The sequence below is a fragment of the Pseudophryne corroboree genome, chromosome 2, assembly GCF_028390025.1.
Source record: "Pseudophryne corroboree isolate aPseCor3 chromosome 2, aPseCor3.hap2, whole genome shotgun sequence".
Lineage (NCBI taxonomy): Eukaryota > Metazoa > Chordata > Amphibia > Anura > Myobatrachidae > Pseudophryne > Pseudophryne corroboree.
The window spans coordinates 854,708,871-854,727,302 of NC_086445.1; the positions used below are offsets into that span (position 1 = coordinate 854,708,871).

The 18,432-nt window shown below is 48.8% G+C and overlaps 1 protein-coding gene across 3 annotated transcripts in view; it reads right to left on the reverse strand.

The window, feature by feature from the left end:
* The window catches only part of CTPS2 (CTP synthase 2), an 848,459-nt gene extending 831,336 nt beyond the window's left edge, over positions 1 to 17,123 (reverse strand). For 2 of the 3 annotated variants that reach the window (XM_063955808.1, XM_063955806.1), the window contains exon 1: positions 16,921 to 17,122. The gene's annotated coding sequence lies outside the window, so the exon portion shown is untranslated. Of the gene's footprint in view, positions 1 to 16,920 lie in introns of all 3 variants that reach the window. The other variant, XM_063955807.1, reaches the window with a different exon arrangement.
* Positions 17,124 to 18,432: the final 1,309 nt, after the last annotated feature.

Genomic DNA, 18,432 nt, shown 5'->3' on the forward strand with positions numbered 1-18,432 from the left:
TAACATGTGATAACAACCAGTTAACAGTATGACAAATAACAGAGCATCAGGTCAAACCCTGATGCAACCATAACTTAAACCTTATTTAAGCAATAACTATATACAAGTATTGCAGAAGAAGTCCGCACTTGGGACGGGCGCCCAGCATCCACTACGGACTACGAGAAATAGATTTACCGGTAAGTCAAATCTTATTTTCTCTAACGTCCTAGTGGATGCTGGGGACTCCGTAAGGACCATGGGGATTATACCAAATCTCCCAAACGGGCGGGAGAGTGCGGATGACTCTGCAGCACCGATTGAGAAAACAAGAGGTCCTCCTCAGCCAGGGTATCAAACTTGTAGAACTTTGCAAAAGCGTTTGAACCCGACCAAGTAGCAGCTCGACACAGCTGTAGTGCCGAGACCCCCCGGGCAGCCGCCCAAGAAGAGCCCACCTTCCTAGTGGAATGGGCCTTGACCGATTTTGGTAACGGCAATCCAGCCGTAGAATGCGCTTGCTGAATCGTGTTACAAATCCAGCGAGCAATAGTTTGCTTTGAAGCAGGAGCACCCAGCTTGTTGGATGCATACAGGATAAACAGCGACTCAGTTTTCCTGACTCTAGCCGTTCTGGCAACATAAACCTTCAAAACCCTGACCACATCTAGTAACTCGGAATCCTCCAAGTCACGAGTAGCCACAGGCACCACAATAGGTTGGTTCATATGAAAAGATGACACCACTTTTGGCAGAAATTGTGGACGGGTTCTGCCCTGTCCATATGGAAAACCAGATAGGGGCTTTTATGTGACAAAGCCGCTAATTCTGACACACGCCTAGCAGAAGCCAAGGCTAATAGCATGACCACCTTCCACGTGAGAAATTTTAACTCCATGGTTTTGAGTGGCTCAAACCAGTGTGACTTCAGGAAACTCAACACCACGTTAAGATCCCAAGGTGCCACTGGAGGCACAAAAGGGGGCTGAATATGCAGCACTCCCTTTACAAACGTCTGAACTTCAGGAAGAGAAGCCAGTTCTTTTTGAAAAAAAATGGATAGGGCCGAAATCTAGACCTTAATGGAACCCAATTTCAGGCCCAAAGTCACTCCCGACTGTAGGAAGTGAAGGAAACGGCCCAGCTCGAATTCCTCCGTAGGGGCATTCCTGGCCTCACACCAAGCAACATATTTTCGCCATTTACGGTGATAATGTTTAGCCGTCACGTCCTTCCTAGCCTTTATCAGCGTAGGAATAACCTCATCCGGAATGCCTTTTTCTGCTAGGATCCGGCGTTCAACTGCCATGCCGTCAAACGCAGCCACGGTAAGTCTTGGAACAGACAGGGCCCCTGTTGCAACAAGTCCTGTCTTAGAGGCAGAGGCCATGGGTCCTCCGTGAGCATTTCTTGCAGATCTGGATACCAAGTCCTTCTTGGCCAATCCGGAACAATGAGTATTGTTCTCACTCCTCTTTTTCTTATGATTCTCAGCACCTTGGGTATGAGAGGAAGAGGAGGAAATACATAAACCGCCTGGAACACCCACGGTTTCACTAGTGCGTCTACAGGTATCGGCTGAGGGTATCTTGACCTGGCGTAATACCTCTGTAGCTTTTTGTTGAGGCGGGATGCCATCATGTCCACCTGTGGCAGTTCCCACCGACTTGCAATCTGCGTGAAGACTTCTTGATGAAGTCCCCACTCTTCCGGGTGGAGGTCGTGCCTGCTGAGGAAGTCTGCTTCCCAGTTGTCCACTCCCGGAATGAACACTGCTGACAGTGCTCTTACGTGATTCTCCGCCCAGCGAAGAATTCTGGTGGCTTCCGCCATCGCCACCCTGCTCCTTGTGCCGCCTCGGCGGTTTACATGAGCCACTGCGGTGATGTTGTCTGACTGAATCAGCACCGATTGGTCGCGAAGCAGGGTCTCCGCTTGACTTAGGGCGTTGTATATGGCCCTTAGTTCCAGGATATTGATGTGAAGGCAAGTCTCCTGACTTGACCACAGACCTTGGAAATTTCTTCCCTGTGTGACTGCCCCCTACCCTCAGAGGCTTGCGTCCGTGGTCACCAGGACCCAGTCCTGAATGCCGAATGTGCGGCCCTCGAGAAGGTGAGCATTCTGCAGCCACCACAGGAGAGACACCCTGGCCCTGGGGGATAGGATGATCAGCCGATGCATCTGTAGATGTGATCCGGACCACTTGTCCAACAGATCCCATTGAAAGGTCCTCGCATGGAACCTGCCGAAGGGAAAGGCCTCGTATGATGCCACCATCTTTCCCAGGACTCGCGTGCAGTGATGCACCGACACCTGTTTTGGTTTTAATAGGTCTCTGACCAGTGTCATGAGCTCCTGAGCCTTCTCCATCGGGAGATAAACCCTCTTCTGGTCTGTGTCCAGAATCATGCCCAGGAAGGGCAGACGAGTTGAAGGAATCAACTGCGACTTTGGAATATTTAGAATCCAGCCGTGTTGTTGTAACACTTCCGAGAGCGTGCTACGCTGATCAGCAACTGCTCTCTGGACCTCGCCTTTATGAGGAGATCGTCCAAGTATGGGATAATTGTGACCCCTTGCTTTCGCAGGAGCACCATTATTTCCGCCATTACCTTGGTAAATATTCTCTTACCTTGGTATTTATGCATCCTTTATGTCCAGAGACACCATAAAATCCCCCCCTTCCAGGCTTGCGATGACCGCTCTGAGCGATTCCATCTTGAACTTGAACCTTTTCAGGTATATGTTCAGGGATTTTAAATTCAATATGGGTCTGACCGAACAGTCCGGTTTCGGTACCACAAACATGGTCGAATAATAACCCTTCCCTTGTTGAAGGAGGGGAACCTTGACCACCACCTGCTGAAGATACAATTTGTGCATTGCAGCTAACACTATTTCCCTCTCTAAGGAGGAAACTGGCAGGGCCGATTTGAGGTATCGGTGAGGGGGCATCTCTTCGAATTCCAGCTTGTATCCCTGAGACACAATCTCTAGTGCCCAGGGATCCACCTGGGAGTGAACCCACTTGTGGCTGAAATTTCGGAGACGCGCCCCCACCGGGCCTAGCTCCGCCTGTGGAGCCCCAGCATCATGCGGTGGATTTAGTGGAAGCCGGGGAGGACTTCTGTTCCTGGGAACTAGCTGTGTTGTGCAGCTTCTTTCCTCTGCCCCTGCCTCTGGCAAGAAAGGACGCACCTCGGACTTTCTTGCCTTTTTGTGATCGAAAGGACTGCATTTGGTAATACGGTGCTTTCTTAGGTTGTGAGGGAACATATGGCAAATAATTTGACTTTCCAGCAGTAGCTGTGGAGACCAGGTCCGAGAGACCCTCCCCAAACAACTCCTCACCCTTGTAAGGTAAAACCTCCATGTGCCTTTTTGAGTCGGCATCGCCTGTCCATTGCCGAGTCCACAGGACCCTTCTGGCAGAAATCGACATTGCATTTATTCTAGAGCCCAGAAGGCTAATGTCTCTTTGAGCATCTCTCATATATAGGACAGCGTCTTTTATATGCCCCAGGGTCATTAATATAGTATCCTTGTCCAAGGTATCAAGTTCCTCAGATAAGGTATCCGTCCATGCTGCTACAGCACTACACACCCAGGCCGACACAATTGCCGGCCTTAGTAAGGTACTTGAATGTATATAAATGGACTTCAGTGTACCCTCTTGCTTTCTATCCGCAGCATCTTTTAGGGTGGCCGTATCCTGTGATGGCAGGGCTACCCTCTTGGATAAGCGTGTGAGAGCTTTGTCCACCCTAGGGGAGGATTCCCAGCGTAACCTGTCCGTTGGCGGGAAAGGATATGCCATAAGCATCCGTTTGGAAATCTGCAGTTTTTTATCTGGAGATTCCCAAGCCTTTTCACATAACTCATTTAGCTCATGTGAAGGGGGAAAGGTCACCACCTGCCTTTTTTCCCCATACATATGAACCCTCTTGTCAGGGACTGGGGTTTCCTCTGTGATGTGCAACACATCCTTTATTGCTATAATCATATAACGGATGGCTTTAGCCAATTTAGGCTGTAACTTTGCATCATCGCCATCGACACTGGAGTCAGAATCCGTGTCGATATCTGTGTCAACAATTTGGGATAGTGGGCGCTTCTGAGACCCTGACGGCCTCTGCGACATAGAATCAGGCATGGGCTGAGACCCCGACTGTCCTAAGGTTTCAGCTTTATCCAACCTTTTATGCAAGGAATTAACATTATCATTTAAAACCTTCCACATATCCATCCAATCAGGTGTCGGCGCCGTCGGCGGCGACCCCACATTCATTTGCTCCCGCTCTGTTTCCACATAGCCTTCCTCATCAAACATGTCGACACAAGCGTACCGACACACCACACACACACAGGGGATGCTCTTTTTGAAGACAGTTCCCCCAAAAGGCCTTTTGGAGAGACAGAGAGAGACTATGCCAGCACACACCCCAGCGCTATATGTCCCAGGAATCACACAGTAACTTAGTGTTAACCCAGTAGCTGCTGTATATAATGTTTTTGCGCATAATTTATGTGCCCCCTCTTTCTTTTTACCCTCTTCTACCGTGAATCTTCAGGGGAGAGCCTGGGGAGCTTCCTCTCAGCGGAGCTGTGGAGAGAAAATGGCGCTGGTGAGTGCTGAGGAAGAAGCCCCGCCCCCTCAGCGGCGGGCTTCTGTCCCGCGTTTCTATGTAAAATTATGGCGGGGGCTCATGCATATATACAGTGCCCAACTGTATATATGCCCAACTTTTGCCAAGAGGTCCTAATTACTGCCCAGGGCGCCCCCCCCCCCCTTGCGCCCTGCACCCTACAGTGACCGGAGTATGTGGGTGTAGTGTGGGAGCAATGGCGCACAGCTGCAGTGCTGTGCGCTACCTCAGTGAAGACTGGAGTCTTCTGCCACCGATTTTGAAGTCTTCTTGCTTCTTTCACCGGCTTCTGTCTTCCGGCTCTGCGAGGGGGACGGCGGCGCGGCTCCGGGATCGGACGACAAAGGGTGAGATCCTGGCAAAAGAGCCCCTTGCGTGCTAACTGCACTTGCGGCTGTGCGAATGGATTCTTCATTAAATGCTGGGCGATGGATTTAACAAAGAATCCATTCGCACAGCCAATCGCAAGGTGATTGACATAAAGAGGGCAACTGACCGTTTTCTGGGAGTGTTTGGAAAAACGCAGGCATGTCCAAGCGTTTGTAGGGCGGGTGTCTGACGTCAATTCCGGGACCAAAAAGACTGAAGTGATAGCAGCGGCTGAGTAAGTCCAGAGCTACTCAGAAACTGCAAAAAACTTTTTTGTGCCGTCGGCTGCAAAAGCGTTCGCACACTTGCAAAGTGAAAATACACTCCCCCATAGGTGGCGACTATTTGATCGCAGCGCTGCAAAAAGTTGCTAGCGAGCGATCAACTCGGAATGACCCCCATAGTGAGCTATGATCAAAATGAGGCTTGTGAATTAATTTGAGCATTATTCTACAAATGGAAGTCCTGTACTCTTAAACAATCAAAATAGTAAACTAAGATGGACAGTGGCATCAAAATAGTTTGAAACAAAATCCTATAAAAATCTAGATTCAAAACAAAAAAGTATACAGTTTCGACAACATCTGTGCTCCAAGAATCTTTCCCAAATTTAGAAAAACTAGCTGCTATTGGTCTGACTATACCTGTTACCTACAATGAATGTGAAAGACGAATTTCTACTCTAAACAAATTAAATGTTTCTGCAGCGGACTACACTGGTATTCCACAGGGAATAACATCGGGGGGTGTAGAGTTGAATCTTGATCCGAGGCACCAACCGGCTAAAGCTTTGACTGTTCCCAGGATGCACTGCACAGCCTCCTCTATATCCCCGCCTCCAGGCACTGGAGCTCAGTTTGTAAGTTGGTGCCTGCAGTACAGGCAGCTAACAGGGAGGGCTGCACTATGCAGCCCTGAAAAGAGAAAAGAGCTTTTCTGACAAGAAAGAAGACTTCAAGGGCCGCAGCACAGGCACCTGGTGCTATATGTCATTCTGACATATCGTGCTGTGGCTCCCTCACCTCCCCCAGCGGCGCTGTATACTCCCGCGCCCAGGATGCCGGGTACGTACAAGCGCAGGCGCTCCGGTCTCATCAGGCACACATACCGCCGCTGCTCTCCTGGATCGTGTGGCTGCACAACAGGAAGTAGGTAAGAGGGTCCCCCAGGCGGGACCTGCCAAAATCGCGACCCGGTCGCGGTCTCCGGAGACGGACTGCACCGCTGGCGTGGACACTGTGGCCGTGCAGGGACCCCACTATGTCCACCAGGGCAAGGAGCACAGGTCGGATTTACTATAATCCGTTTAGTACAGGCTCCATAGTACCTGGTGGTGAAGTCCACCAGAGGGGATAAGGCTCTGACCTGTAGACCCTTCCCCAGCCAAAGGCGCCATCTAGAGCAGATGTTGCCTCGGAGCTGCATCTCTCTATCTCTCTCTCTATCTCTCTCTCTCTCTCTCCCTCACTCCCAGTCAGCGTTTGGGCGCCATTACACAGAGCTGCGCTGATTCTGGGACTACTGGGCACTGTCTCCTCTATAAAGCCACCTACCTCATCATCGCTCTGCATTTACAGGGCACTTAAGTATTCTACATGTCGTTTAGACAGTGTTAGTTAAGAACAAGTGCATAACTATAGGGATATTTAGTACAAGTATCCTGTAATATACAATCCAGTGTTTACTGTACATGTTATAATAGGATTTTAATTACCTACCGGTAAATCCTTTTCTCGTAGTCCGTAGAGGATGCTGGGGTCCACATTAGTACCATGGGGTATAGACGGGTCCACCAGGAGCCATTGGCACTTTAAGAGTTTGAGAGTGTGGGCTGGCTCCTACCTCTATGCCCCTCCTACCAGACTCAGTCTAGAACAGGCTTTTTCAACCAGTGTGCCGTGGCACACTAGTGTGCCGCGACCAGTTGCAAGGTGTGCCGCGGAGCCAGAGCAGCCTCCTGCACCTTCAGAGTGAACTGTTGGCCCGGGCTCTTCTTAGAGGATCATTCATGCTCCGGCTGTGACCTGTGCCTTGATGACGCAGCGGTGAGATATCATAGGTCACGGCCGCCGCATCTCACAACCCAGCCAGCCCACCCGCCTGCATACACAACTTCCAGTTCCCACCCACGCCCACAGCTTTCCTTGCCCACCCACATCCACACCTGCCCGATCGCCCACTGCTCAGCATTCACAGCACTCCACTATGAACAACCCCCGCCACTGAGGAACAGGGAGGAGGACAGCTGACCGGTAGGGGCTAATATTTGTTATTTTCTTTCTCCTGTGGGGAGCAGTAGGATTTATGGGGGGGAACAATGTGAATAATTCATGTAGGGAGCAACAGGATTTATGTGGGGAGAAATGTGATTGATTTATGTGTGAGCAACATGATTTACAGTATGTAGGGAGCAATGTGATTGATTTATGTGTGAGCAACATGATTTACAGTATGTGGGAAGCAATGTGATTGATTTATGAGGGGAGCAATAGGATTTATGTGGGGAGCAACATGATTTATGTGGGGAGCAATGTGATTGTTTTTTCTGTCTAGACCAATGTATGTGTGGATTTTTTATTATTGTGAGGCCCAATGTGTGTTTTTTGGGGGGGGTTTCTGTGGGGAACGGATGGTGTGCCTTGGCAATTTTAAAATACTGTTTGGTGTGCCGCGATAAAAAAAGGTTGAAAATCACTGGTCTAGAAACTGTGCCCGAGGAGACGGACATCTCCGAGAGAAGGATTATACACAGTTAGTGGCGAGATCCATACCAGCTCACACATACAAGGCACATCAAGCTAACGAGATTGAAAAACTCCAGAAACCGCTGAAACATTACTTACCTAGCAATAATGCAGTACATAACTAAGTTGCACTGAACCAGATAACAACTGCAGGAAACAAAGTGCCAAGCATCCTCTACGGACTACGAGAAAAGGATTTACTGGTAGGTAATTAAAATCCTATTTTCTCTTACGTCCTAGAGGATGCTGGGGTCCGCATTAGTACCATGGGGATGTACCAAAGCTCCCAGAACGGGAGGGAGTGCGCAGAGGCTCCTGCAAAACTGATTGGCCTCTGATGATCTAAAGTTCAGTCAAAGTATCGAACTTGTAGAACTTTGCAAACGTGTTCGACCCAGACCACGTTGCTGCTCGGCAAAGTTGTAATGCCGAGACACCCCGGGCAGCCGCCCAGGAAGACCCCACCTTATGAGTAGAGTGGGCCTTAATAGACTTAGGACACGGCAATGCCGCGGTAGAATACGCATGCTGGATAGTGAACCTGATCCAGTGAGAGATAGTCTGCTTAGAAGCAGGACACCCAATTTTCTTTGGATTATATATATATATATATATATATATATATATATATATATATATATATAAGAGAGTCCGATTTTCTGTGACGAGCAGTCCTCTTCTCATAGATCTTCAGAGCCCTTACCACATCCAAGGACTTAGATGAAATTGAGGAGTCAGTAGCAACTGGCACCACAATAGGTTGGTTGATATGAAATGCCGACACAACCTTCGGAAGAAACTGCTGACGTGTCCGGAGCTCAGCTCTATCTTCATGGAAGATCAAGTAGAGCTCTTACAAGACAAAGCCCCCAACTCCGACACACGTCTAGCAGAAGCAAGGCAAACAAAGTGACAGCCTTCCACGTGAGAAATTGACCTCAACCTCCAGTAGAGGCTCGAACCAATCCGATTGGAGGAACTGCAAAACCACGTTAAGATCCCAGGGCGCCGTAGGCGGCACAAAGGGAGGCTGGATGTGCAGAACCCCTTTCAGAAAAGTCTGAACCTCAGGGAGGGAAGCCAACTGTTTCTGGAAGAAAATGGATAGGGACGAAATCTGGACCTTTACGGATCCCAACCTCAGGCCCATATCCACACCTGCTTGCAGGAAGAGGAGAAACCGTCCCAGTTGAAAGTCCACCGTAGGAAACTTCTTGGACTCACACCAAGATACATATTTTTTCCAAATACGATGGTAATGTTTAGACGTTACTCCTTTCCTAGCCTGCATCAGGGTAGGAATAACCTTGTTCGGAATGCCCTTCCGAGCCAATATCTGGCGTTCAACCTCCATGCCATCAAACGTAGTCGTGGTAAGTTTTGATAAGCGAACGGCCCCTGCTGCAGCAGATCCTCCCGAAGAGGAAGAGGCCTTGGCTCTTATAGCAGTAGATCCAGAAGATCCGCGTACAAAGCCCTTCTTGGCCAGTCCGAAGCAATGAGGATTGCCTGAACTCTTGTTCTCCTTATGAGTTTTAGAACTCTTGGAATGAGTGGAAGTGGAGGAAACACATACAACGACTGGAACACCCATGGAGTCACTAGGGCGTACACTGCCACTGCTTGTGGGTCCCTCGACCTGGAACAATACCGCCGAAACTTCTTGTTGAGACGAGAGGCCATCATGTCTATTTGAGGTACACCCCAAAGATCTGTTACCTCCGCGAACACCTCCGGATGGAGTCCCCACTCTCCTGGATGGAGATCGTGTCTGCTGAGGAAGTCCGCTTCCCAGTTGTCTACTCCCGGAATGAAGATTGCTGACAGCGCCAACGCATGTTTTTCTGCCCAGAGGATGATTCTTGTTACCTTTGACATTGTAGCTCTGCTCTTCGTTCCGCCCTGTCGGTTTATGTAAGCCACCGTCGTTACATTGTCCGACTGCACTTGAATGGCTCGATCTCGCAGAAGATGGGCCGCTTGGAAAAGACCGTTGCAGACGGCTCTTAGTTCCAGAATGTTTATTGGAAGGCTGGATTCCAGGCTTGACCACCGTCCTTGGAAGGTTTCCCCCTGAGTGACTGCGCCCCAGCCCCGGAGACTTGCATCCATGGTTAGAAGGACCCAGTCCTGAATCCCGAACCTGCGGCCCTCCAGAAGGTGAGGTAGCTGCAACCACCAGAGGAGTGAAATCCTGGCTTTCGGCAACAGACGTATTCTCTGGTGCATGTGTAGATGAGATCCCGACCACTTGTCCAGGAAATCCAGTTGGAAGGACCGAGCATGAAACCTTACGTACTGTAGAGCCTCGTAAGAGGCCACCATCTTCCCCAGAAGGCGAATGCACTGATGAACCGAAACCCGGGCTGGCTTCAGGAAATCCCAGACCATTATTTGTATCACCAACGCTTTCGCCTCCGGGAGAAACACCCTCTGCACTTCCATGTCGAGGATCATTCCCAGAAAAGACAACCTCCTAAATGTGATTTTGGAAGATTCAGGATCCAACCGTGTTCCCTGAGCAGCTGAGTTGTGAGAACAATGGACTGCAACAATTTCTCCCTGGACGATGCCTTTATCAGCAGATCGTCCAGATATGGGATTATGTTCACCCCGTCTGCGGAGGAGAACCATCATCTCTGCCATCACCTTGGTGAACACCCTCGGTGCTGTGGAGAGGCCGAATGGCAGTGCCTGGAATTGATAGTGACTGTCTAACAGTGCAAATCTGAGATAAGCCTGGTGAGGCGGCCAAATCGGAATGTGGAGGTACGCATCCTTGATATCCAGGGATACCAGAAATTCTCCCTCCTCCAGACCTGAAATCACTGCTCTGAGAGACCCCATTTTGAATTTGAACACCCTCAGGAAAGGGTTCAACGATTTCAAGTTCAAAATTGGTCTGACCGAACCATCCGGTTTCGGTACCACAAAAAGGTTTGAATAATAACCCTTGTTTTGCATACGAGGTGGAACTGGGACAATGACCTGTCACTTTTCCAATTTTAGGATGGCTTCCTGTAGGATAGCCCTGTCTGTCAGTAAAGCTGGCAACCCTGATTTGAAGAATCGGAGAGGGTGAGTTCTTGAAACTCCAGTCTGTACCCCTGGGACACAATATCCTGTACCCAGAGATTCAGGCCGGACGACACGCAGACGTGAATGAAACGTCTGAGTCTTGCACCCACCAGCCCGTCCTCCAGGCTTTGAGGTCCACCGTCATGCTGAGAATATTGAGGAACCAGAAGCAGGTCTCTGGTCCTGGGAGGGAAGGAAAGGTGACTTACCCGCGGTTGCCGAGGAAATCCACGCATCCAACACTTCCCCAAATAGAGCCTGACCTGTGTTGGGTAGGTTCTCCACACTTCTCCTGGATTTAGCGTCTGCAGGCCATTGGCATAGCCAGAGTCCCCTGCAAGCTGAGACAGACATGGAAGATATCCGTGCAGTCAGCATACCCAGGTCCTTCATGCATTCCACCATGAATCCCGCAGAATCCTGTATGTTACGTAAAAACAATTCAATGTCACTTCTATCCATTGTATCCAAATCCTCTAGTAATGTGCCTGACCACTTTACTGTGGCTTTAGAAATCCATGCACAAGCAATAGTGGGCCTTAACACCACTCCTGAAGCAGTGTAAATGGATTTGAGCGTAATGTCAATCTTACAATCAGCCGGTTCTTTTAACGCGGTAGATCCAGGGACATGTAAAACCACCTTTTTAGACAGTGTGGAGACAGATGCGTCCACAATGGGTGGGTTTTCCCATTTTTTCCTATCTTCCTCAGGGAAGGGAAAAGCAACCAGAACCCTTTTTGGGATCTGGAATTTTTCTCCGGGTTATCCCAGGATTTTTCAAATATAGCGTTTAATTCTTTAGACGCAGGGAAGGTTAGCGAGGCTTTTTTATTGTCAGTGAAGTAAGCCTCCTCAACCTGCTTAGGTGTGGTGTCATTAATGTTTAACACATCTCTAATGGCCTCAATCATAAGCTGCACCCCCTTAGCAAGGGATGCCACCCCCCTCAGCACATCCCCATCACCGTCTGCAGTATCAGAATCGGTATCCGTGTCATCTTGCATAATTTGGGCAAATGCACATTTCTGTGGGAACATGCTAGGGGATTTTGCAGGAATAGGGACAGAGCCTGACCAACTGCCATAGACTTCTTCAACACCTGAGTTTCAGTCTCAGTATTAGCTACCCTAGTAGAGATTTGAGAGATCATTCCTTTGATAGAAGTTAACCACTCAGGTTCAACAATAGGGATCTGAGACAAAGCTGTCACAACTGAGGGCCTGAGCTGACGGGAGGCAGCCTCAGTTGTAGGGGCTGAGATGTACCGGAACCTGGGAGGTTGTATCAGACCCCTGGACATGTAAGTAACATAAATAATAACTGCCCGAAGGCGTGACCACGACAACTTGGATAAAAGTCAATGATGTTTATTATGACAACTCCGCAACACAGCAGCAGTAAAAGAAAACGTAAAAGTCAGCAAATAATAAATACAGTTCCTGGGTACTACAGGATGGCAGGAGCCACAGGGCACTGGTAGTGTGAGATAGTTCTTATGATCTTCTAGATGGAAAGTCCTTACCAGGCCCGACTGTAGCAATGGAGATAACCCAGGATTGTGCCAGCTGGTGTTCCAGGAAAAGCTGGGTTGCTGAAGGTAAAACAGCTGCTGTGGATACTGGCTGGAACCAGACTGTTGTTAGCACGGAGTGGATACTGGCTGGAACCAGTTAAATAATAGATGAACTTGGGAGCGATGAAATATGAACTGAAATGTAGAACTTGAGAGCGGAGAAATAATAATACCGGTGGAGAGTGGTAAAGTGTAGAAAGGACACCGGCCCTTTAAGGGAAGCTGTACTCTGCTGAAAGCTGAGCTGGAAGCAGGTAATGTTGTAGCTGGAAACAGATGAATCCACAATGGATTGGAGAGTCAGGCTACACCGCAGGTGGAATGCTGGTGCGGGTCTCTATGGTGGAAGTCTTGAGACAGGAGCTGGAACCTGGAAGACAATCATAGGAGAGAGACAAACAGGAACTAGGTTTGACAACCAAAGCACTGACGCCTTCCTTGCTCAGGCACAGTGTATTTATACCTGCAGCAAGGAAGGGATTGGCTAGGCAATTATGCAGATTATCAATACTGAGAACAGATTGGTGGAAATGATCAGCTGACAGAATCCAAGATGGCTGCGCCCATGCAGACACTTGGAGGGAAGTTTGGTTTGTAATCCATGTGGTAATGAAAACAGTAATGGCGGCGCCGGCCACCGGAGACAGGAGGCGCCAGGCTGACAGATGCACATCCAACCACGCGGACACAGCGGAGGCCGCGGCTGACGTAATCGCCACTCAGACACTCTGCATGCAGAAGTTCAGGGACGGCGGCGGAGGCCGCGGGAGACGCCATGCCAGGTGTAATATGGCGTTTACTGTGACAGCGTCCCAGAGTGACAGGAGAGGATACAGGAATGTACACATCAGGATAACAGATGGGATCCGGTCCTGGAGCGCTGAGCCAGCCTTAGGAGGCATCTGATGGGTAAGAAATGGCGTCCAGATACCCGGATCGTGACAAAAGCATTACAATCCTGTGTACATGGAATGGATCCCTTCTGAGAGGAAACATCTTCTGCAGCATATGACACAGAGTCCCTAGACATGGCTATGTGAGATATTAAACAGCCCCCCACACACACACAGGAAAATTTCAGACACAGTTTCCCCCCTAAGTATGCCACAGATAGACACAGAGATTGGAGCCAACCCACACACAGCGCTTTTTGAGGTAGAACTAATGAAACTACCAGCGCTCTCTGTGTACCTTAATAGACTACACAGACTTTACACAGCCTCCCCCCACCCCCCCTTCTACAACCCCCTCTTACCGCACAGGATAGCTGGAGTTGCTTGAAGGGACAGCTCTCCCTGTCAGCGTCTGTTGTACAGGTACTGCAGGCAGGAAAACGGCGCTGAACGCTGCTGGGTCCGCTCTGAGGAGAAGCTCCACCCCCCAAACATGGTGCTGCTTCCCGCTCTTCATTATATTATACTGGCCTGAGGATTTCTGCTGGCAGCGATCCGGGGACCCTGACAGGCTTGCTGACCAGTGTAGGGTATAGGCGCTGGCTCAGGGCGCCCCTCACAGCGCCGCACTATGTACCGCTGAGCCCTGTTGCCGCCATCTTCACACCGGCTCCCCGCTTGCCAGGGTGCCCGGTGACTCACTCGCCACCGAAGTCTTCTGGCTCTGTAAGGGGGTGGCGGCATGCTGCGGGAGTGAGCGGTCACCTGGAGCGGCTAACGATCAGCACCCTCAGGCGCTCAGTGTCCTGTCAGCAGAGATAGTGGCTCAGACCCAGCAGCCTCCCTGTAAAATAAAAAACTCTAAGAAAACTTTTACTAGAGAACTCTGGAGAGCTCCCCTAGCTGTGACCGGCTCCTCCGGGCACATTTTCTAAACTGAGTCTGGTAGGAGGGGCATAGAGGGAGGAGCCAGCCCACACTCTCAAACTCTTAAAGTGCCAGTGGCTCCTAGTGAACTCGTCTATAACCCATGGTACTAATGTGGACCCCAGCATCCTCTAGGACTTAAGAGAAATCATGGTTGCCTACTTCTGGTCAGCTTACCTCTGGAAGGGGGCAACCATGTTGGCATGGCTGTTGGCAAGGCAGGGGGCATGGCGTGGAGGAAATGGACTAAGCAGGGACATAAAAGTCCAATCACATCATCATGGCCCGGCCCAACTATACAATGCCGTATGCAGCCTGTAACAGACTTGCCTACTTTTGTGTCTCTGCTATTTACTCACTACATACAGTATAATTCATGCTCCATAACAGTGAAGCCATTCTGGTCATTAGAGGGGTGGTCTTCAATATGCCGAATGTCGGGATCCCGACACCCGGCACACCGACAGCTATTCTCCCTCGTGGGGATCCACGACCCCCCTGAAGGGAGAATAAAATAGCGTGGCGCGCGTAGCGCCCCACCGTGCCCGCAGCGTGGCGAGCGCAGCGAGCCCGCAAGGGGCTCCTTTGCGCTCGCCACACTGTCGGTATGCCGGAGGTCGGGCTCCCGGCATACCATACCCCATTAGAGAACTACATACAGCAGCTGTATCAGACACAAAGGAACAGAGCAGATAGATTACTCAAAATACTAACCAAGCCGTAGCTAAGGTGGCGTGATATATGCCCCAACACTCAGGGCCGGCGACAGGGGGGTCAAAGGGGACACCTGTACCGGGCCTCTAGGATCAGAAGGGCCCCAAGGAAATGCCACTTAAGGCCTGGCAGGGATGTGAGACATCTTGTCCAAATAGGGCAGCGAGCTGTAGACGGTGTGGGCGCAACCTCAGAGTGACTGGAGCTTCTAACACACAGCGACTATGTGGCGCGAGTATGCACCCGCTCTTCTGGGTCCAGCTCTGTTAAGGGCAGTTACGGGACATGGCAGCAGCTCCGCTGGGCAGGATTCCCATTCCCAGCGTCGGCCTCTTCTGGTGGGGTGTGAGGGCCGCATCGTACCTGCTGTGTGGTGCTCAGGTCTGGATACAGGGGAGCGTAGCACAGGTAGGGTAAGAGTAGATTGGTGAAGGGATACAGTGCTTTGGGATGGGGTGGAGGAGCTGTAATGCAGCATGGAGTCATTGGGGGGAGACAGACTGTGGGATGTGTGGGAGGAAGGAGAAAGGGAAACAGACTGTGGTGTGTGTGGGGGGTGAGGAAGGAGAGATATACATATTCATATGTATGTGTGTATAGTTTATTATATAGCGCAGCAAACTTTGTTGCGCTTTTATATAAAATATATATATATATATATATATATGTATATATATAGCAAACGAGAGGACTGCGGCACTCAAATTTAAATAGAAGTTTTTTACTGAAGCATGTAAAAAATTACAGAATGCCTATGCAAGGCCTATGCAAGGCCGACGTTTCGGTGCTGCAAGCACCGTTTTCAAGGCAGGCATGAAATACTGAATGAAAGTAGCTAACAAAAGCTACTTTTGTTAGCTACTTTCATTCAGTATTTCATGCCTGCCTTAAAAACGGTCGGCCTTGCATAGGCATTCTGTAATTTTTTACATGCTTCAGTAAAAAAACTTCTATTTAAATTTGAGTGCCGCAGTCCTCTCGTTTGCTATTCGTTATCTTCACTGAAGGCACCAGGAAGCAACTTTTCCAGCACGGAGTGACGGTTCGTACCAGTACTATATATACAGATTGAGTATCCCTTATCCAAAATGCTTGGAACCAGAGGATTTTTGGATATGGGATTTTTCCGTATTTTGGAATAATTGCATACCATAATGAGATATTACGGTGATGGGACCTAAATCTAAGCACAGAATGCATTTATGTTACAAATACGCCTTATACACCCAGCCTGAAGGTAATTTTAGCCAATATGTTTTATAACTTTGTGCATTAAACAAGACATAATTATCATAACCAAGCCCTGATAATAAAAAAACACAACTTTTGAGATTTTAGATAAATGTCTAAGCCTGGAGATTTTTTTTCCATCTTTCTACTTATTTATTCTGTGTTTCACAAATAATGCCAACTCACTGCTGGTTACACTGCATACAGTATGCCTGCCCAAATGAAATACTTCCTCAGTTCACGTTTGGGGCATTTATATAGTAAGCAAGTAATATCTTAGCCCAGGTCCTCCTCAATCAGCTTCCCCTCCTTAGCAAATACTGTATCTTATTACAGTGTGCCAGGCATCTCGGTGCCATACAGGGAGCAGTATGGAAGAAGTGGAATAGTTCCTTGCAGAAGCCGGATCACACACAGCAGCAGAATGAGGAGCATGATGAGTGATGGCTGTAACCACCTATGTGCTGGCAGGGGCCCCCTTATAGCCCCGCCTACTGCCCCTCTCTTGTCAACACAAGTTGAACGGGTCATGTTGGAGGTGATGCGAACTTAACCCTTTCCTTGCCAGCAGATACTGGTCACACACGGGGCGGTGCACATATAACACGTGATGACTTCCCCAATTAAGTACGGCGCAGCACAGCTCTCACAGCCGCCACTGCCCGGTGCCCGCACTGTCACCCATACACCCATTATATTACCGGTGCAGTGGCGTCCCAGGTGGGGAGGCGGAGTTTACCGTCAGTCAGCACACTCATTACCTGTGTACGCGCCAGCTCCGGGTCAGTCATGTGATCCTGCCCATGCCGCCTGCACGCTGCTACATACAGATTATTATGGGGCCCGGATATCTCCTGCTGCTGCTGCTGCTGCTTCTACTACACAAACACGTTGGACTGTCAGGGAGAATAAATGACAGCGACAACCAGCCAGCAGGGGGAGCACAGCAGCAGCGACAGCCGGCCGTGAGCCAGACCTAGCGAATCGAGCACAGAGCATGTGACAATTTACTGGCTGGATTTTTTTTTTTTTTTTTTTCTTAAAGCGCTTTATCGATATGAACAGGTGGAATGGGGGGGCAATGGCATGTCCTCCTGATGGGATCAGCGCATTAGCAATGCATCTGCAATACTAAAAATGACAAGCTGACTGCTCTGGGCCACACACCCTTCTCCTTGTCAACATGTTACAGGTTGAGTATCCCATATCCAAATATTCCGAAATACGGAATATTCCGAAATACAGACTTTTTTGAGTGAGAGTGAGATAGTGAAACCTTTGTTTTCTGATGGCTCAATGTACACAAACTTTGTTTAATACACAGTTATTAAAAATATTGTATTAAATGACCTTCAGGCTGTGTGTATTAGGTGTATATGAAACATAAATGAATTGTGTGAATGTAGACACACTTTGTTTAATGCACAAAGTTATTAAAAATATTGGCTAAAATAACCTTCAGGCTGTGTGTATAAGGTGTATATGTAACATAAATGCATTCTGTGCTTAGATTTAGGTCCCATCACCATGATATCTCATTATGGTATGTAATTATTCCAAAATACGGAAAAATCCCATATCCAAAATACCTCTGGTCCCAAGCATTTTGGATAAGGGATACTCAACCTGTATATACATAGCCCTGCTTGTGTTATTGCTCTGCTATGGCCATCAGGGGGATTTATTAACATAGTACAGGTTGAGTATCCCATATCCAAATATCCGAAATACGGAATATTCCGAAATACAGACTTTTTGAGTGAGAGTGAAATAGTGAAACTTTTGTTTTTTGATGGCTCAATGTACACAAACTTTGTTTAATACACAAAGTTATAAAAAATATTGGCTAAAATTACCTTCAGGCTGTGTGTATAAGGTGTATATAAAACATAAATGCATTCTGTGCTTAGATTTAGGTCCCATCGCCATGATATATCATTATGGTATGCAATTATTCCAAAATATGGAAAAAATAAGATTTTACTCACCGGTAAATCTATTTCTCGTAGTCCGTAGTGGATGCTGGGAACTCCGAAAGGACCATGGGGAATAGCGGCTCCGCAGGAGTCTGGGCACAACTAAAAGAAAGCTTTTAGACTACCTGGTGTGCACTGGCTCCTCCCACTATGACCCTCCTCCAAGCCTCAGTTAGGATACTGTGCCCGGAAGAGCTGACACAATAAGGAAGGATTTTGAATCCCGGGTAAGACTCATACCAGCCACACCAATCACACCATATAACTCGTGATACCATATCCAGTTAACAGTATGAA